The sequence below is a fragment of the Anolis carolinensis genome, chromosome 1 (genome assembly GCF_035594765.1).
Source record: "Anolis carolinensis isolate JA03-04 chromosome 1, rAnoCar3.1.pri, whole genome shotgun sequence".
NCBI lineage: Eukaryota > Metazoa > Chordata > Lepidosauria > Squamata > Dactyloidae > Anolis > Anolis carolinensis.
In genome coordinates, this window is record NC_085841.1 from 121318784 (window position 1) to 121340818 (window position 22035).

At 40.4% G+C, this 22035-nt stretch overlaps 1 protein-coding gene across 5 annotated transcripts in view; it reads left to right on the plus strand.

The window, feature by feature from the left end:
• The window catches only part of filip1 (filamin A interacting protein 1), a 153811-nt gene that overhangs the window by 52245 nt on the left and 79531 nt on the right, over window positions 1-22035 (plus strand). Inside the window, exon 1 of one of the 5 annotated variants that reach the window (XM_062981585.1) lies at window positions 19266-19438. The exons of the other annotated variants lie outside the window; for them this stretch is intronic. The gene's annotated coding sequence lies outside the window, so the exon portion shown is untranslated. Of the gene's footprint in view, window positions 1-19265; window positions 19439-22035 lie in introns of those variants that run through there. 5 annotated transcript variants of the gene reach the window in all.

The window sequence follows — 22035 nt, forward strand, 5'->3', positions numbered from 1 at the left end:
GTTTGGAAGGAAGAAACATTAAATTCACCCACAAGGTCATATGTTTCTAAATGTGGTTTTGCAAACTAGACCAAAATTGTTGTTCTTCCTTCCTATCCCGTCTTTTCCCAAAACTGGAACTTATAGCATCTTACTGAAATTAAAACAAACACTGATAATGTTACTTTTTAAAATTTTATACATTTAATCTATTTCTGTTCTGATAAGTGTTGTGACCATATCTTCTAGAAGTTCCATGTTCCTTCGCACATAGCATGCAGTCAGGAACCCTACTATATTTTTCTCTGTGTTTGTCCCCACCTATTCTTCTCACCCTCAGTTTCTCCCCACTTCTTTTGTTCAACGTTCAGAATTCTGCCATAGCCAAAGTCTATCTAAACATGTTAAGAAGAACACTTTGTAAAAGTCCCTGGATAATGTTTCCTCTATCTTGTTTCTCTTTCGGGGAAGGCGAGGGGGGTTGCTTCCTTTGTTTACATTTTTGAGAAGCTTCAGAACATGTTTCAGGACATAAAACTGGCAGGGAAAAGTACACAGACAGACAGACACAGTGAGATGCTCTGCACTTTGTTGGAATCCATAGCACTCCACCTTAACAGGGAAATTTCAAACCAGATGCACCATGAAGTTCAGCAAAATGTGGAAACATGCATGTGGATAGAAGCAGAGTTAGATTCTTACATTTGTCAGATGGCCTCAGCCTCTCAGACCCAGGGAAAGGGAAAGGAAAACCTCTTCCAGACATATCTTGCCAAGATGATCCCATGATAGGATCACCTTGGGGCCACCATAAGTCATAACTATTTGAAGGCACACATCATGATCAACAACAACAATAACAACAACGGGTTAAGAAGACTTAAGTGCATGTAGGGTTCAAATCATGCTTTTTCTGCTATGGTATATGTAAAAGGGAAGCATAATGCTAGTTTTGTGGCTATTGACCTATAAGGTAAAAGAAAAGATTTCGCCTGACATTAAGTCTAGTTGTGTCTGACTCTGTGGGTTGGTGCTCATCTCTGTTTCTAAGCCGAAGAGCCAACGTTGTCCGTAGACATCTCCTAGTTCATGTGGCCAGCATGACTGCATGGAGCACCATTACTTTCCCACCGGATAAACTAGACTTCTTGTAGGTAACAAAAATGGATTCCGAATAAATATTTATAGGTCTTTAAGTTTCCACAAGACTTTTTGCTCTTTTGGAGTACTCAAGTACTTAGTGAAATACATAAAATAAAAACACAGTCTTGTCATAATTAGAGGAAACATCCTGGGCCACAAGTGAAGGAGAAAGTCCAAAACCAACATGTTGCTGAGCAGAGGTTTCCAAGAAATAAAAATTTGACAGATTGTGCCACAGATTGAAAGAGAGATGAAAATCAACCTGTCGAGGAAATCCATATCCTCCAACTGTCACAATTGGGAACAGACAGTTCCAGTTAATTCTCTATCATCCCATTTTTCTAACCTGTTTTAAATTTTTCTTTCCTCCTACTCCCCCATTGTCGTAGTTTTACTTCATTTGCTGCAAACAGAGTTTGAGCTTAGTTCATTGTGGAAGAAGGAAAGCATAAGACAGGACAGGATACAAAAGAATTGAACCCTGTCCTTCCCAGTAGACCCAGGCAAAAGTAAAGTGCTGCAACCTCTCCTAGCTTGTGTGTTCTTCCCCATTCATAACCTCTGCCATCTTGACAACATTCTCATGTTGCTTGGTCACATGCTGGTATGAAAGTAGAATCATAATGTGATAATCGTGCAAAGATCCCCTTTATATGGTTTCATTTTATTCCACTGCAGATGCATCAACACTGTTGAAATAATACAGTTTGACACCCCTCTAAATGCCATGGTTTGATGCTAATATAGTGGTTTAGCTAGCACCGCTGTTAGAGAGTTCATACCTGGCAAGCATATGCTAAATTGGATTGGGCAGGACAGAGAAACCAACTCACCAGGCTGAAGACAAGCCACAGAGATTTGTTATGATTTGGCCAAAAAGGATGTAAGTACAGCAATTTGCTTCAAAATTCAAAAGCATAAACATACAGAAAAATACAACACATCTTATTTAAGTTGTGATAGGGATTCAGACTTCCTGCTCCCTCCCCTGATTGGCTGAAAAAAGAGCAGGCTAGGATCTATGCCGGGATTATCTAGGAGGGAAAATGGCAGAAAGAGATTGGTCAGAGTGAAGGACCACCCAGCTGTATAGATGCCCCCTGGGAAGACACAATCTTTTTAAAGGGAAGCCCAGAGTAGGATAGCTCCAGGTCATCATCCTTCCTTCCCTGGGAAGTGGGAAGCCTCCTTAAAATGCTTTGGAAAGCTGTGTGCAGGGAGAGTGCATGCAGTAGAAACAGCTTTAACGAAACATTAAACCCAGGTCTCCTCTGCAGACCAAAAGGGAAAGGGTCACAGAAAGAGTGGTATCTTAAATCTGATGCTTTTTAATCCAGGTTTAATGAAGGACATAAAGACAAATGATGCCATTGCCTAAAATGACGGGAAAGGGAGCCCAGGGTGCTCCCCTCCCCCATTGCCGACAATGGGCCAGATCTTGCTGTATTTTCTGACTGCGGTACAAAAATGACTATCTGGCTACCCGCCCGTTTTCAGGAAGTGTGCGAAAATGGATACAGGGATCTACCAGTATCTGGCCAGCAGAAACGGATCGAAGTTCAGCCAGAATGCACAAGCCTAGTAAAAATACGTTGATGAGCTTTTGATGAGCTCAAATATCCAGTTCCATGTCAAACAAAGATATGAATTTTAGGAAATAATAATAATAATAATAATAATAATAATAATAATAATAATAAAACTTTATTTCTAGACCACCCTCTCTCCCCAGAGGAACTCAGGGCGGTTAACATACATATAAACGGCAAACATTCAATGCCACAATTTCTTCATAAATATCAAAAGTATACAATAACAATAACATACACATTATAATAAAAATTCCATATTAGAAAAACAATAAATTTAAACACGACAGTGAGTAAAAACATTAATTCACAGAACGAGCATATACCTGGACCAATTTAAGTGACCAAGTAGCTGAAAATGTTCAGTCCTTGTTCTAGTTTCACTTAGACCATAGCAGCTATGGGGTGACAGTTATGTTAGTCCTCCTCCTCTCCCATATACTAAGGTGCATAGATGTGTCTTTAATTGTTTCTTAACGGAGAGGAGGGTGGGGGCCATTTTTATTTCTTTAGGGAGGGAGTTCCAGAGATGGGGGGCAATCACAGAAAAGGCCCCCTCCTTTCCACCAGCTGCACTTGTGACAGGGGTGGGACCGAAAGCAGGGCCTTCTCCCCTGACCGAAGTGCCCGAGATGGTCTATACAGAGAGATGTGATTTGACAAATAACTTGGCCCTCAGCCGTTTATGGCCCTGAGCCGTTAATGACCAGCACTTTGTATTTAGCTCGGAAACGGACCAGCAGCCACTTTTTGTTTCTGTGTTGTCCAGTCTATCAGTGCATCTCCGTAGAAGAAAAGATAACCACTGGTAGACTTCCTATCTGTAATATCATTGGCCCAATCAGCATCCACATATCCTGTCAGTATGAGATTACTGGTGGCCTGTCGTCTCAGTTGAAGTTCAGTGTCCCTTTTAGGTATCTTGCAACTCTTTTGATTGCAATTAAATCACATTTGGTTGGTTGACTGGTCTTTCTTCACAGTATTCCAACTGCTGCTGATATGTCTGGTCTGGTGATCCGACTGATGTATAACAGTTTCTCAGTAGCCTCTCTATACAAGCTATTGCCTGTCAAAGGTTCACTTTCTGAAGTGGTTTTCCAGTAATTTACTTCCATGGGTGTACTCACTGGATTTGCATCTGAGAGTCCAAGATGTTTCAATAAGTCCAGTAGCTTTTGTTTCTGATTTAAGAGAAAATTTCCATCTTTTTCTCTCTCAATTTGCATTCCTAAGTAGTGAGTTATGTTTCCAAGTTGTTTGATTTCAATAGTATGACAGATGTTGTACAATCTCTTCAAAATCAGATCTCTGTTCAAAACTACAAACTATATCATCGACGTAAGCAAGAACATACATCCATCGGTTGTTCTTGAATCTACAATAGACAAGAGTCAGCCTCTCCTCGAGTAAACCCCTTCTCAAGCAACATTTGATTTAATTTCTCGTTCCAGCATCTGGCAGCTTGATGTAAACCATAAAGAGATTTCTGTAGTTTGCATACATATCCTTTGTGTGCTTTTTCCTCAAAGCCTGGAGGTTGTTGCATAAAATTTTCTTCTTCTAAATCGCCATGAAGAAATGCTGTTGCAACATCGAGATGTTCAACATTCATTTTCCTAGATGCTGCTATAGCTAGCAATGTTCTTAGAGTAGTATGCTTACACACAGGTGCAAAGACTTCATCATAGTCTTGTCCATATTCTTGTGAATAGCCTTTAGCCAAAAGTCTGGCTTTGTATCTTTGTATCTGTCCATTTTCATCACGTTTCAATTTAAATATCCATTTGCAGCCAACTATGTTCTTGTTCTCAGGTGGAGGAACAAGTTTCCATTTATGATCATGGTTTTAGCCATCTCAAGCAAACTCCTATTCTTCCTCTCTGCAACTCCATTCTGATGAGGAAAATAGGGAAGGGAATGTTGATGCTGAATTGATGCATAATATCTTAACAGCCCTTCTACCTTCTTGTTGCAATACTCTGTTCCATTATCAGTCCTCAAAGCCTCAGGCAACCTTTGAAAATGGTTTTCAACTCTTGCTAGATAGTCCTTCATTTTCTCATATACTTCACTTTTATGTTTCATGAAAAACACCATAGTAAATTCATAATATTTATCAAAAAACAAAATAAAATACAAAGAACCTTTTAAAGATTAAATTCTCATTGGACCACAGACATCATTGTGTACAAGCTGCAAAGGATGCTCTGCCACAAATCCATTGTCCTTCGGAACATTGGGCACACATGCTTTCACTTCCAAACAGATTCCACATTTCTCTTTACAACAATCATTGATCTGCAAAGCTCTGCACACTTCCTTTGCATCCAAAACATACTTTTCACAAGCATGACCAAATTTCTGATGCCAGATTTTAAAGCAGTTCCTATTTTGACACTCCGACACTATAAGTCCAGAAATTCCTGGTGCAAAGTTAACTTTAAATAGTCCACAATATTCATGGGCAGTTAAAACTACTTTTCCATCTTTTTCAACTCTGCATCCATTGTCAATAAAGAGAAGTTGACATCCACTATGCATTAGCTTTGCAACTGAAATTAAATTTGTTCTTATATCCTTGCTGTAATATGTATTATTGAGAGTCAAATTGATTCCAGAATCCAAGCATACAAGAGTCACATTTCCAACCCCTGTGCATTCAATCTCCTCAGAACCAATTCCATGGACTATAGGATCTCACCAATCGGTCATCTTTGAGCCAAGCTGCTTGTCCTTCTTCCCCTTCTCTCGGTGGATTTTCCCTTGAGACCTAAAGCTGTTTCGGATTGAGGGTGATTTCTAATCTTCATTTCCAATTCAGGAAGTTTCCGCCTTCATCCTCAAGATGTGGGAGAGCCAAAGAGGAATCTTGTCTTCTTTCCATGGTTTCAGCTTCCAAAAATAAAAGCTCCAAAAAACAAAATTCAAAAATATTAAAAAATCCAGAAAAAACAAAAATAAAACCTCAAAATCAAGTCTCAAAATCTCTTTGAGAATCTTTTTTTTGCTCCTTTTTCTGGCCAATCCTTTTAATAGGCTATTCTCTCCTTCTGCTCAGCACACACGTTTCTGGGCCTTAATAACCATTTGTTGGGAATCTATGAGCGGTTAGACTAAAAAAAATAACCCTCTTTCGGGAGTGATTCCTCAAAAATACAGCAGAGTGGCAGAAGCACACTTCATAAGCAGCAGAAACTTACGTGAGGTGAGTTTGGGGAAGCCTTTGTTCCTGAAGATGGCAAAGGATTGCAAAGTCTCCTTGAAAGTTCAAAAAGGCATTTATTGAAGTAAAAAGAAATCCATTGTGGATAGAAAAGGTTTTGGAGCTAACTAGCTCTCTAGGCTATCATCTAAGGATGGTACGAAGGTGAAAAATAACAAACATATCTAAATAGCTACATTTTGCCAGGAGAGTGGCAAAATGTGTCCTTCTTAGAGTGAAGACAAAGGAGGAAGAGAAATGGCTACTGGCCGCATGGTCTGAGCCTTTGGGGCAATTAACATTCCAATCTAGATAGAGGAAATTACCTCATCCCTGAAGGATCACATTGCTAAAACAACAAGGTGAGGGGAGTGGATGTAAACAGGAAAGCAACAGATGGAAATCAGCAAAGGCCTATCTAGGCATGCATGGAATATTGAGAGAGGTTTCCCTCATTCTAACCTATCCACTACATAGCTAATAGAGACTTGTGTAGTCCAGGATGATATCCAACAAGATGCAATTTATTAAAGGGTTAGATATGATAGAGTTTAGGGGTTTACTGGTTCGGTCTCAATCTTCTGATGCTTTGAACTTGCACAAGTCCAGAAATGGTCTTAAGTGGAGTCAAACTGGATTATTTCTATAGTGTAGATGCACCCTGCATCCTGCATTTTGAACATATTGCTATCTGATGTCTGGTTTTTAATTTGGTGCTTTTAAGAAAGATCCTGTAGAATTTGACAACAGATAGCTCTTGACCCTCACTAAAGTAAAAAAAAAATCCCAGGATTCCATTGGATGTAGCCATGGCAGTTTACTTGCTATATCTGCATGTTGTGTAAAGGCCCCTGGATGTTATTTTTGCAGCTTGGCTTTGGCATAATTTGGCATTTTTATTTCTAGTGAGTGGCAATGGCCCCTTCTTCAAAACAGTACATAATTTCCCAGTGCTAGAGTGGCATCATCTCAGCCCAACTACAGCAAAAGTAAGAAAAGATTTTGGGACATATGCAAAACAAATGCACTGGATTGTTTTGAAAGTTATAGTCTAATTCATAGTATGTATTGACTTAACCTGACCCATTGCCACCAGGCATTTATTTTTCAGCTTAAAATGAAATCATGGCACAATGTTTATAAATGATATAGATCAAGCTCTGTTTATATGGTTTTACAAGTTGACAGGAAAGAACTATCTGCAATGAATCAAATAATCTGGAGAGAAATTGAGAAAAAAAGTCCCAATGGAAATTACTTTTATTTGCAGATAGATGATTGATAGCTAAACCTTTACTCTGTGTGTGTGTGTTCAAAAAATAAGCTTTCTGGCACGAAAGTATACATTGCTGAGGGAGTGGGGGTAAATTGAACAGACTGCGTTCCATGAAATAATCTGGACCATGAAAGTTTTCCCTTAAATGGTCAGCCTCACAGTGAGGTTGACATAAATGAGGGAGTGCAAGTGTTAGGGATTTGAGTATGTAGGAATTGTTTGTGTCTCCTTTCTGCATTTATAGATTTGGTCCTGGGCCAGTGTCATCCATCAGTCAGCATCGGGCATGAAGTTGCAATAGTTACTCTATTTCTAAATGTGTTTTATATTAAGAGAAAAGGCGGAGTCAGCAAAACTGACACCAATGAAAACAAACAACTTATTTTTTTCCTTGTTATCTGGAAACTATTTCAAAGACACCTTTGACAGGTTTGTCAGTACAAGACACCAGTTTGTCAGACCATAACTGGTAATGTTTTACATTAGTAAGATCTCAGACTTTATGCACTAGTGTGAGCTCAGAGCTTGGAAAATCATTTTGTAGAGCATTTCTGCTGCTTGTGATATTGTTTGAAAGCAATTCATTGTCATTACTCATTAGTGTAACTGAAAAGTAACTTCTTGCATTGCTCTAAACTTTTACAGTAGAGTCTCGCTTATCCAACATAAACAGGCTGGCAGAACGTTGGATAAGCAAAAATGTTGGATAATGAGAGATTAAGGAAAAGCCTATTAAATGTATGATTTTACAAATTAAGCACCAAAACATCATGTTTTACAACAAATTGACAGAAAAAGCAGTTCAATACACAGTAACGTTATGAATTTAGCACCAAAAGATCACAATGTATTGAAAACATTGACTACAGAAACATTGATTCCTAAAAGACAGATTGCATTGGATAATACAGAACTTTGGATGCATGAAGGTTGGATAAGCGAGACTCTACTATAATTGCCTTTTTTTAGTGGGGCAGGCTTCAGAATAAATACGAAAGTGGTGTGAAACTGGGAAAGCTCCTGTCCAAATGCCCTTTACTATAACATGGTTGACACACCAGTGAAGTAACTTCTTGCATTAGGTGTGAAAGGACATGTTGTTATGCCATTTTTCTAAAAAAGAATTTGTTACAGGTAATGAGTTCTTTGTAAGACTGACAAAATATGAGAACCCAATAGTTCCCCTTATATATTGTGGCTGTTATTCTGGCTTTGGCAAGGCTCCAATATGTTTTCTGGGAAAAGTAATGGGACATAGCAGGTGCTGATGCCAGGAATTATTAAGAAGTCAGTTTATGGGAAAGGAGGATGCACAAATCTATCCAGTTTTTTCCCCACATTCCCAGTTTTAAAACCTTCAGATTCTTACCATACCAAATTTGAAGACATGTAGTTCAAAAGCAAACTGAAATGAATGTATCACCTACTTTTACCAGTTGAATACTGTAAGTCCCACTATTCCCAGCATGGAGAGGACCACATTGTAGCCCCATGTAGGATACCTGCTCAGGATTAAAAGTCCTTCAGAAAAGAAACAAGTGGCCACCTTAACTCCTCAGTTAACAAATACAGTCCCCTATGAAATTCAAAAAGTGAGCTTTGGTTTTGCCATTTTATATAAGGGACTATTTTGCTGTGACAGTGTACAGGGCCGGCCCAGCACGGAGGCCACGTGAGGCGCCCACCTCAGGCGCAGGGCCTGGGGGGGCGCCGTCAGGCTTCCCCCCCCCCAGCGGGGACCATGAGCTCGCTCGCCGCCGAACAGGAAGGCCTGTTCGGCGACGAGTGAGCTCTCATGTCTGGCTGGGATGGCCCTGGATGGCCGGCCTGTGCACCCTGGCCCCGCCTCTCACGTTACGTGAGAGGCGGGGTCAGGGTGAGCTGCGTGGGAGGCGGAGCCAGGGTTGGCCCTGCCTCCCACGCAGCTCAGCCTCGCCCGTCTGGCCTTTTCCAGGTGGGCAGACTGCACCGGAGGTCCCTGCAGGCTGCGATCGCGGCCTGCAGGGACCTCCGGTGCAGTCTGCCTACCTGGAAAAGCCCAGGGCACGCGGGGCGGGAGGCAAGGCCCCATCTGGGCAGAGCCCTGCCTCCTGGCCTATGCGCCCTGGCCCCGCCTCTCACGCTGGGTGAGAGGCGGGGTCGGGGTGAGCTGCGCTGGAGGCGGGGCCAGCCCTGGCCCCGCCTCCCGCGCTGCTCGCCGTGACCCTGCCTCCCACGCTGCGTGAGAGGCGGGGCCAGGGAGCAGGAGGCAGGGCCAGGGAGCAGGAGGCGGGGCCCGCCGGCGCCGCGGGAGGCATGGCCATGTGCCTCCCGCGGCACATGGCCACGCCTCCCGCGGCGCCGGTGGGGGGGGCGCAATTTCCCCTCCCCGCTTTATATATAAATTTATCTCCGGCCGGCCCTGACTGTGTATATAATGGGACTTGAGCATCCATGATTTTGGTATTTTTGGATTTTATGGGGAACGGCCCTGGAACCAAACCCCAGGGGCAGGTAGTGATTTAGATTCCCTACCTATCCCTATAATGCTGTAATGGGGGGGGGGGTCAATTTTGGCCACATCACTTTGGCATCATTCTGAATGTTTTGTGTATTTTGGGGTAGTATCCTCCTCCACTTGTCAGAGAAATTACCGCCCTCTACATTTGCTGGAGCTAGGGGCACCGGACCCCCCAGAGTAGTGAAAATCCATGAATAAAAAATGCTATCTGTTTTACTTTTCTTTTTTAATTTTTTTATTAGTTTTCTTAAAATACATCCATACATCAATACCTTCAATACTCTTATATTTCACGCTTAATTCATTGCATCAACTATATAAATATATATATCTTGTATGCTGTTTCTTGTCACCTCTGTGCCCCCCCAAGCCATTTCAATTTACATTCTCTTTCCAAAATACCATTTCTTCTTGTGGAGGTAATCTCCCATCTACTTCTTTTAAACCCTTCTCAATAAAATTTCCCCAAACCTCATCAAAGTCATTTTCCTTTCATACCCCTTTCCTAACTCTTAATCTACATGTTAACTTATCGTTTATTGCTAATTTCCATAGTTCTTTATACCATTCTTCTATTTGTTTGTTTATTTTACCTTTCTAGTTTCTTGCTATCAACAGCCTTGCTGCAGTTAACATATTATTTATTGCATCCTTCTCTGTTTATTTCAAATTCTTGACATTATATAATGACAACAATGCAATACTTACACTTTTCCTATCTTCTTATCCATTATAGCTTCTATTTCTCTAAATACCTTCCCCCAAAATACATTTACATATTTGCATTGCCACCACATATGTATATATGTACCCACCTCCTGGCAACCTCTCCAACAATTTTTGTAGCATTTTTATTAATGTTTGCTATCTTTACTGGTGTTAAGTACCATTTCCAAACCAGTTTATAATAATTTTCTTTAACACGTATCGATAGGTTCCTTAAATGTCTTTGATTCCATAACTGTATCCAATCCACTTCCCTTATCCTAATCCCTAAATCTTCCTCCCATATCTCTCTTAATAATGCATCCTTTAATTTCCCCCCTTGATTTCAATAAATATCTTGTACAATTTACTGGTTATTCCTTTCATCCTGTGGTGTACTCCCATTGCTCTTTCCTTTTGTTTCATTTGTCCAAATTGTGTAGGATTGCCTCCTTCCCCATTATTTTTTATCCAGTTCTTGGACCATTGTTCTAGCTGTAAGCATTGGAACCATGAGAATTTAATATCTCTAAATTCTCTCAGTATAGTTTCTTTCTTCATGTCGGCTTTTATCCAATCTCCAATTTTGTCTATATTCTTCTCTCTTAATTTTTTATCCAGTATATTTTTTAGATTTTTGGGAATTTCCTATCCATTATTATTGGTGTTAATGTTGAGTTTTCTGACAATAATACTTTCTTGTATCTATTCCAAATTTTTAGCACGTTTCTCAACATTGGGTTTTTTTACTCCTTTAATTTCTTTCCTTTTTAAATCCTTAAAAATATGTTCCAATTTTTTTCCTTTACTTCAATCAAACCTTCCTCCAACCATTCCAAGTCCTCCTTATTTGTCATCCCTTCTATAACTAGTCTCATCCTGTTTGCTTCGTAGTATTTTTTAATGTTGGGGAATGCTAGACCTCCTACCTTCTGTGACCTATACCAAAGTTGTTTATTTAGCCTGTTTTTCTTGTTGCCATTGCAATATTTGTTAATTGTTTGTTGCCATATGTTTAATTCCTCTTCTGAAATTTGTAGTGGTACCATTCTAAATATAAAATTTAACTTCAGAAGAATTTTCATTTTAACTAACGCTATTCTTCCGAACCATGATAGTTTTATACAGTGTTCCCTCACTACTTCGCGGTTCACCTTTTGCGGATTTGCTTTTTTGCGGTTTTTCAATAAACTCTAAAATACTATTATGAATCATAAAAAAATACAATTTGCAGCCTAAGAAAGGGAGGAATGAGAAGCCAAACGGAGAGAAAAGTAGCCCAAGCGGCAACGGGAGGAGAAGGAGGCGATTTATCAACACATGATTGATTGATAAAGATTTAAAATAGTGTATAACTACTAAAATAATGTATAAATATTAAAATACATATAGTGTCCCTACTTCGCAGATTTTCACTTATTGCAGGTGGTCCTGGAACCTAACCCCAGCAATAAGTGAGGGAACACTGTATTTTCATATTCTAGTAATTTCTTTTGAGTTGCTTTCCTTAATGTTGTAATATTTACCTCTTCCATTTCATGTAGATCCTTAGTTATAGTTACTCCTAAATATTTTATTTTGTTCTTAATCTTTATTCCCACATTAGCCTGTTTCATAAAGTCTTCTTCTTCCTTTTTTGTATAATTAAGTCACATCATAGCTGATTTTTTCCAATTGATTTGTAGACCTGTTATTTTACCAAATTTCTCTAAATGTAATTTTATTCTATCCATATTGCCACACATATTTTTGATTGTCAGCAATGTTTCGTCAGCAAATAAACTAACTTTTTGTTTTGTTGATATTCCAACACTTTCTAATTTCGGCTCTTTCCTTATTACATTTGCAAGTAGTTCTATCACTATGGCGAACAATATCGGTGACAAGGGGCAACCTTGTCGTCTTCCCCTCATTACCTTTATTTCTCTTGTCACTCCATCATTTATTGTTACTATCGCTGTATTGTTTGAATAGTATTGTTCTATCAATCCTTTCATTTTATTCCCTATTCCAATTTTAATAATAATTGTTTTTAATGCCCTCCAATCCACGCAATCAAACGCCTTAAATATATCCAAAGCTAGTATCCCCACTTTTGTTTTTTCCTGTTGTGTTACCCAAACTTTATTTATTACTCTCCCTATTAAATTTGATATCTGTTTTAACTGAAATAACACCTCTCTAGTGATCTCTAGATCCTCCAGTACAACTTTATGGTCAACTTCCAATGGAAGCTCACCAGAGAGTCACACTGAAAGTCCCTAGAAAAAACATTTTAATCAAATCCACACACGTCAAACCCACAAACGTGGAGAGCCAACTGTACATTTATTTGGCATTTTCTGTGTTATTGCTGTCTGTCTGTGACTCATTGAGTTCTGTAATTCTCTCTGCAGGGATGGTGAGTTTGTACCTGCCATTTAAAGGTTTTCTAGCTATATGTTACCTCCTTCGCCTACTATGTCAAGTAGATACAACAGTATTTGCTGCTGTTTAGCAAAGATGGAAGCAGGGCTTCTCTCCCCTTCAACATAGCTGGTGTCTGGACATGCTCTATCCATTGATTCACAGTGTTGCTGGGTCAAATCAGATTTCACCATCTGTTAAATAGGAGCATGAATGGATGTGGTGAGAATCGTATGTGAATGCATGTTTATTTATTTATTTACAACATTTATACCCTTCCCTTCTCACCCGAGGGGACTCAGGGCGGCTTACAAAAATTGGCAAAATGTAATGCCCAAATTGCAATCATAAAAACAAAACAATATAAACAGATCTGTTAATAACATTGTTAAAACACATTATAAAAACCTTAAAAATGTATATATAATTAATTCCATTCATCCGAGATCCTCATGCTTCATCCTTAAATCAGGCCATGTCAACTTTGTCATTTACTCATCAAAAGCTTGGGCACATAACCATGTTTTCATGGGTTCTGAATCCCAGCAGGGTAGGAGCCTGTCGGATATTTCAAGGGAGGGCGTTCCACAGCCAGGGAGCCACCACCGAGAAGGCCCTGTCCCTCGTTCCCACCAGCCGCACCTGTGAGGCAGGTGGGACCGAGAGCAGGGCCTCTCCAGATGATCTTAGTGGTCTTACTGGTTCATAGGAGGAGATACGTTCGGATTCGTTTATAATTCTAAACTACTGCAAAAATTATCTTTCTGCAGAAGAAGACCTGTAGAAATAAGTAGCAGCTTCATTCAAATAATTAGAAAAAGTCTGTTTAAATACATGGTACATTACCAGAGTCTCAGAAGGGAAAGCTGTCTAGATGAATTTCCAGTTCACAGACTGAAATCCCTGGCCCTTGTGTACTATAAGTTCAGTTCACATTGCAGCTGGCCATGTGGCAAAGTAGTAATTTAATTTCTCCAACGTTGATCCAGTAGGATTGGACAGGAATAATTCTTCACCTCTATTTCAACACTGAATGAAAATTGACTCGGCTATGCCATGTGATCCAGCAATTAGAGCGAGGTCTGATGGGAAAACAGTGGATTTGCTGTGCCAGGTTTTCTGGGTGGTAGTGTGACTAATGCTTTTTAAGCTGGGAATCCATTATCTGTGATTGCTTTTAAATGTGAAAGCAGAAGAGTAGCTATTTTAATGAAAGAATTATGCTACCTAATGTACATTTACTTTCAAATGATTGCAGAGCCAGGAAATACAATGGGCGGGGGGGGGGGGGGGTTGTTTGTGAAGAAACGGTCCATCCTCCATATCCATAGATTCTGCATCTATAGATTCAACCATCAAGAGGTTGGAAATATATATATATATATATATATATATATATATATATATATATAAAATTCAAAAAAGGAAATCTTGATTTTGTCATTTGTTACAAGAGGCACCATTTTACAATGGCATGGTACTGTATATAATGAGACTTGAGCATCCACTGATTTTGATATCACAAAAGTCCCGGTACCAAACTGCGGTGAATACCAAGGATCCACTGTAACCTGTACACATTCTTGAACAAGATTAAAAATATCTCTAAGGCTGAGAAACCACTGGAAAGAGCTAATCTTTTGGGGTTTTTTTTCTTGTGGGGTAAATTTTCCAAGCATGCATGTGATTTCTGCTCTTCTATAGATTTCTCATAGAGAAATATATAATATTGCAACCATCCCTCCACTTGTGCAGGGGCTATGGCAGCAGCTATCCCATGAAAGTAAAAAAAATTGTGAATATCTCTGGGGTGGGGGTCAATGCCACTGTGGTTTTGAGGAGGAAGGCTACCTAGGGAAAAGAGGAGGGGAAAATGGCCCTTTGTAGTACTTGACTTATCCTGTGGGTCCCAACTCCTTTTACTATTCCTGAGAGTGTCTGTTTCATCCCAGCAAAGGAAGAGAAACAGAGGAACAGGAACCGCAAGCAGCAGGCATGTAGCCCGGGGGGGGGGGCTTGAGGGGCTTCAGCCCCCCCCCCCCCAATTCTCAGGGTGGTCCGCGAGAAGGCCTTACATTTATTATTTTAACTGTTATGTTTATTCATATCATGATCTGATCACCATGCTCAATATATCCCATAAGCATGTGGGTATTGGGATAACGATACAAAAGGTTTGCTAGGGTAGACCCTCTCTCGCTCAGACTCAGCCCCCCCCCCCCCCCCCCCCGAACCAAAATCCCAGCCTCTCCCGAAACAAAATCCTGGCTACAGGCCTGGCAAGCAGTAAGAGGAGAATGAAGAACCATCCCCACACAAATGCACATCACCTCCTCTTCTTTCTGTGTGCTACATATTTTTGTACCCCTTTCTTTCCCCAGGCAAATCAGACATTTGTGGCCCACAGGAAGCTGGATCCATGGGGTACATGAAGTGGCATGCAGAGCCAGCAGCTCCTCTTCCTGCATGTCACAAATATCTGTTTTACCCAGGCAAAGGGACAGAGTTATTGGGCAAGCCCTGTGCTGGCTGGACTGCTGACCCAAAAGTTGGGTTGCTGACCTGAAGGTTGCCAGTTTGAATCAATAAGACAGGGTGAGCTCCCGTCTGTCAGCTCTAGCTTGCGGTGACATGAGAGAAGCCTCCCAGGGCATCCCCTAGGTAACTTCTCTGTAGACGGCCAATTCTCTCACACCAGCATGTTCCCGTCACTTCTGACACGATAAAAAAAATCTGGCAGAATGGAAACACATGGTGCACCCATCTCTCAAACAGCCCCCTGCATGTTCACGGTGCAGCCCCCAGCTTTTGGCTGCAACACACACTTGTAAAAAAATCAAAACTGTGAGTGTGAAACCTGCGAATGTGGAAGGACAACTGTATATTCAACATGGGCATTAAAAACAAATAGAAATGAATTATTTAAAAGTTCTGGGAATTAAACGTTTCAGGGTGTATTAGCCCCATTATGTTTGTACTCCATGAAAGAGTGAACTGTGTTGCAAGTAGAATAAAACAGTTTTCTTAATATCATAAACCTTTAAAGGCACGCAAGAGTAGAAATGCTGGTGAATCCCCATGAAATCATTGTCTACTGTGGCATTTTGTGTAGTCTTGTTGCTTGTGGGTGGTGTCACTGTCTCACTTCTACAGTAGTTGCAATTATAGCTTATCTAACATATTAGGGTGGATATTTTTCCGTCCTCAGAAAAAGAAAAACATGTAAAACAAACAACTATGTGATTGAAAGCAGTAGACAACTGACATCACCCTTATAAACTGCTGCCAACTTGCCTTGTTTATAGATGAGATCTTTGTGAAAATAAGGTTGTTCCCAGACATAAAATGAATCAGAGGAAAATCAAGGAAACTAAAGCCCTTTTTTCATTCACATTTTCTCCCGCTGTTCACTTTCTAATGCACTTTGGAACATCCTGAATTTCAGTAACAGAAATAAGTGGTGTAGAATTGAGTATGATGCTGTTTCAGTGCATCAATGAGTGTTCACGGAAATACTCTTATTGGGAGATTTGCAGTTACTGGGCAACAAACATATCATTTCCTCATGATCCCTCTGATCAAGGTATTTTGTATTCTGCAGCCTGGTGTCTCTGCTATGGCTCAATGCTCTGGAATCCTGGGCATAGTAATTTTACAAGATCTTTATCCTCCTCTGCCAAAGAGGGCTGGTGCCTCACCAAACTACAGCTTCCATGGTCCCACAGCACTGAGCCCTGGCAGTTAAAGTGGTGTCAAACTGCATTAATTCCAAAGTGTAGATGCACCCAGAGATTCCTGATCATAAAGGGGCAATACAATGCACCCCTTTAAAGTCCTTTTGCAGATGTGACAGTATTGCTCACATTGTGTTCTGAGTTACTTCCTTAAATGTTGATTTTAAAGTCTTAGACTGTTGTTTATGCAAGATGTTTTCTTCGGAATAGCAGTGCTGTGCTTCTCTAGAAATGCGAACCCTAGCAACAAAATGTTTGGATTGATTTTTTCCATTCCAAACTGGTGGTTCTAGAATCATGTGTGTTTCGGGCTGCTTGAGAGAACAGGCTTGTGGTGTTGTGTTTTTTGAAGTCAAGCCTCCTAATGCAATTTTTACTAACCTTGGAATTCAAGACATTGTTAGACTATAAGTTCCATCAGCTAAGTTAGGACAGCCAGTGGTTAAGAGAGTTCAGCAACATCTGTGAGTGTCGCACCATGGAAGTGGATAACATTTTGAAACTAGAGACAGAAAGTATTTATTGAAAGGATTTATTTAAAATGACAAACATTTAAATCAATATGAGATATTTTTGGTGCATAACGTTGTGGTCTCTCCAAATTCATCTGTACCCTCACTGCGAGCTTGTCTCCTTTACCTACTGCAAAAGGGAGATTCTGACACCGGAACGCAAATTATATTGAATGAAGGTTGAACAGAACTCTACCAGCACATGTTGGGCTTTCCTGGTTCTCTGGCCCCATCTACACTGCCATATAACCCAGTTTCTGATCCCAGATTATCTGATTTGAACTGGATTATATGGAAGTGTAGACTCATATAACCCAGTTCAAAGCAGATACTCTGGTATCAGATGCTGAATTATATAGCAATGTAGATCCAACCTCAATGTCTCCCCTTCTATTGTAGCTCATGCACCACCCTTCCCAAAGTTCTCCATCAGTTGAAGAAGGGCTTTCTAGGATGGTGTGGCTTGAGGCATAGGGCAGGGGGCCTAAGCAGGAAGGGGCAATAGAAGACATTCAGCAGTGCTGTTTTACAAAGAACAAACTGTTTTCTCCTAATACAAGGCATATTTTGATCTACACCAATTGTATTTGAATAAGAGTGAGGAACTTCTTTTAGTTTATGGACCTATTCCAAGTTAGTGGAGGCAATTTTTCAGTGGTAGGTGAGCCCAAAGCACTAGCATATTTCAGCATAAAGCTCTTGCTACTGGTAATTAAGGATATATCAACACTGTAAAATGAATACAGTTTGATATCACTTTAATTGCAATGGCTGCATGGAGTGCAATAATGGGATTTGTAGTTTGGTGAAGTACCACCCATCTTTGTCAAGGAAGGGTAAAAACACGTAAAACTACAACTCTCATGATTCCACAGCATTGATCCATGGCAGTTAAAGTGGTATCAAACTGCATCCATTCTACAGTGTAAACGCACCCTAAGTCTTAGGACAGGACAGAAATAAACCTTGGAAACCACCTTGGAAACCTCTCAATGGATTGTCACCTTGACGTGATGAGGGGGCTTGTGTGTTCCAATGAACCTGCGGGCACAACCACGGGAGTCACACACTCCCAGGAGTGGCCACAGGAGTGGCCACAGGGTAGGATCCAGACCAGGAACAATCCAAAGACCCAAAGATCTCAACGGCAGAGCAGGCGAAGGATAACATGGTACATGTTACAATGGCTGTGAAGGCGGAAGAAGGCTGCAACAGACTGAGAAGCCACTCTCGTTGTGTTAACCACACCACTGCTGGGACCTCAATCTGTGAAGACTGTGTGTTGACCGGACGTGCACCGACCTCCACACATAAAAAAAAATCACGCACAGGTGTCTTCCAAGAAATGGAGGACCATCATCCACAAACTAGGAGGGATCGCCTAAGAAGGAAGAGAATGTGACTACTTATGTCCAGCCAAAATGGGCACCCAGGAGGGTTAGAACCAGTGCTACGGACTAAGGCCCTGCCCACCCAAATTGGAAGTATCTGTGGAATTTTGCAGAGATCTAAACATACCTAAAGGTAAAGGTTTCCCTTTGACATTAAATCTAGTCGTGTCCAACTCTGGGAGTTGGTGCTCATCTTCATTTATAAGCCAAGGAGCTGACATTGTCCGTAGATGCCTCCAAGGTCATGTGGCTGGCATGACTGCATGAAGCGCTTTTTCCTTCCCACTGGAGTGGTACCTATTGATCTACTCATATTTGCATGTTCGAATGGCTAGGTTGGCAGAAGCTGGGGCTAACTATTATAATATCCCTGTTTTATATTGTATTTTGTATTTATATTGTATTTTGTTTTTATCTTGTTATACTGTGAAGTGCATGTATGTTGTTTTTGTTTAATTATGTTGTTCAGGCTTTGCTCCATGTAAGCCGCACCGAGTCCCCTTGGGGAGATGGTGGCGGGGTATAAATAAATAAATAAATAAATAATTGTTATTATTATTATTATTACAGCGGGAGCTCACCCCACTCCCCAGATTTCAACCGCTGACTGTTCGGTCAGCAAGTTCAGCAGCTCAGTAGTTTAACCCGCTGTGCCACCAGGGGCTCCTGTAAGCATATCTAGCATTGGATTATGCAATTTTTCTAACTCCTCTATAAGTGATGTCAATCAGGTTGTCACTTTTATACTCCAGTTTGATCTGTGCTTTAAGAATCAATAGGACTTTTGACATTTAAGCAGTAACAACAACCCAGGTGAAGGCAGAGAGAAATAAATGGGCCTGAGTGGAGTTCATTAGAAGTAAACACTGTCTGACTCTCCAATCTATTTTGGACCTAGGTTTGTTCCGTTCCACTACCGGTGGTATGAAGCAGCTGCTGATTCCTCAGCTGGGCTGCTGACAGCTCCAGCTGACAGATCCATTTCAGCAAACCACAATGTAGGCTCCCTCTTCAAGTCTTTGCTTTGATTATGTCTGTCTGTCTGATGCTGCGCTTAATGTTCCTACATACTGCATGTGATTCCCTGAGAAAGTGGCATCCTCTTTTCTTCATGTTTGAAGAAGGGATGCCCCTTCCCAGTCAAAAATATTTGTATGGCTCTCAACACCTCATAAAATCATAAGGGAGGACCTAACGATTCATAGACTGAACATTTTAAATACAAGAATAATCAAATCTGTAAAAGTCAAAAATACAAATGTGGAGGGACAACTGTAATTTTTAAACTGCATCCTCCATGATCCCTCAGCAGTCATTCTCCCTGGAATCAAACTCTGCATTGCCGGAAGTTTGAGAAGTAGGAATTAGTTGTATACCAACCATCCATGGTCTGAGCAGTACTTTAAATCCATTTTGTGGGTCTGCCAATTTCAAGCAATGTCCAAGATGCGGTCAAAGTCTGTTGCTCTTTACCATTCACAAACAATGTGATATTCAAGAGAATCAACAGATGGGCATGGACAGGTTTTTAACGGTTTTTTTTTTTAAAAAAAAATAGGCATCTAAGAGATAATTTGTTAATTCGAATTTTGGAGACATCTGATGGCTAGACAATTCAACCCTGGAGCTGGGTTTTAAGTGAGAGCAAGCTTCTGGAGCCTGGAAAAGCATTTTTATTACATCTCACAGAATACCACAGTTAGTAGTCAGGTCACAAATTACAGTAGGGATTTGTGGGATTGTAGTTCAAAAAATAACTCCTTCAAGATCTAAATGTTTGTGCAAGTGTATGAGCTATAATTTGAAAAGTGATTTATGAGTCCCCTCACTCATTTAGTGTTTAAGTGACAACAATAAGTTCAGTATATAAGTGTAAAATATATTTCCTTGTGTATGGCTTTGAGAGATAAAATTCCAAAAGACACTGAAGTCCACTGTAGCTAAGTGTCAAGTAAGCACATATTTTAAAATGCCATCATAAAAAATTGCAGGAAGGAAAACAAACTCTAGCTGTTATATTGTTTTCATACATTTTCACTCTGCTGCCAAAATGAATTCTTTTGCAGGGGAACAAAAGGACCAAACTCAATCTATGTCTACTTAGGTTTTCCCTTAAGCCGAAATGTGAGATGCTAAGCACCCAGACCTTGCTTTGTAAAATTTAACATTTATAAATGCATGAAGAGAAGGTGGTATAGAGCTTCACAGCGAACCATAGATTGAATGTATCAGTAGATTATCATCCCAAACAGTAAAACTATATGACTGATGGTTCAGCAAACCTCACACAGTCACCTTTCATTTTATGTACACAGAGCTTGAGGGCTTGAACTGGAAGAGTGTTTTCACATATTAGCTATGGCGTGTGACCGATGTGAATTCCCAATGACATTCTTTATTGCATACTTGCTTGTTTGAAACGATCAGCCTTCATGTTTAATTACTGAGACTGGCAATGAAAAGGGGCTGCTTACTTCTTCACTGTTCTTTGGTCACTCATTATTGATGCAAAAAAGTGCTTTCTCTTTTAATGAACTTGATATCTCCTCAGCATAGATCCAAAAGTACAGTAGGTGTAATCATAGAATCATAGAGTTGGAAGAAACCACAAGGGACATCCAGACCAACCCCCTGCCATTCAGGGAAACACAATCAAAGCACCCCCAACAGTGGAAAGAAATGATAAAACCACCTCCAAATATCCCTGGCCTGAGAAAACCCTATCACCATAAATTCAGAGGCAACTTGAAGGCACACACATAGGATACACTGTATGTAATGCTCAGACCTTCTCAAAGATAAAAGGAAGTGACTTTGTCAGAACAAAATAGGCCACATATAGGGAGCTTAAAGGAAAAAGTGAAGTGAAGTATACTGAAGTTATTCCTGCCGATCAGATTAAACTTTCTGACACAGCCTTGTTTGTCCAGCTAGAGGCTTCCTAAGATAGTGTGACCTCCTTTCAGCCCAAATTTAGGAAAGAAAATGGGAGGTGGGGAAGGAAGGTGCACTGTGATGCCTTTTCCAAAATCAAGAAACTTTGTCAAACACCCCTAGGATACCTGGAGTAGGTTTACAACTATTCTATGTGGGACATTTCATGGAAAAATTCTTTGAGTACATTTTTGAGTGACAGAAAGAATTTTGTGTTGTCAAAGGCTTTCATGGCCGGAATCAATGGGTTGCTGTGAAAAGGTTGTGAGGATGCCTGCCATAGATGTGGGTGAAACATTAGGAGAGAATGCTTCTGGAACATGGCCAATACAGCCCAGAAAACTCACAGCAACACAGAAAGAATTTTACCAGCAATTACCTGGATAAACAATGTTGGTGCAGCTACTGGTACAGTTAGCCCTCCATATTCACTGATTCTGTATTCATGGATTCAACCATTCATGGATTTTAAATAAATCCCCAAAGCAACCCATCTTACTATGACATTATGTATGTATAATGGGACTTTAGCATCTGTGGATTTTGGCATCCATAAGGGGTCCTGGAACCAAATCCCAGCTGATCCCGAGGGCCCACTGTATTTCTGTACTCAGGTCAAACCTTGCTATTTTGTCTTTTCACTTTTTTCCTGATACATCCA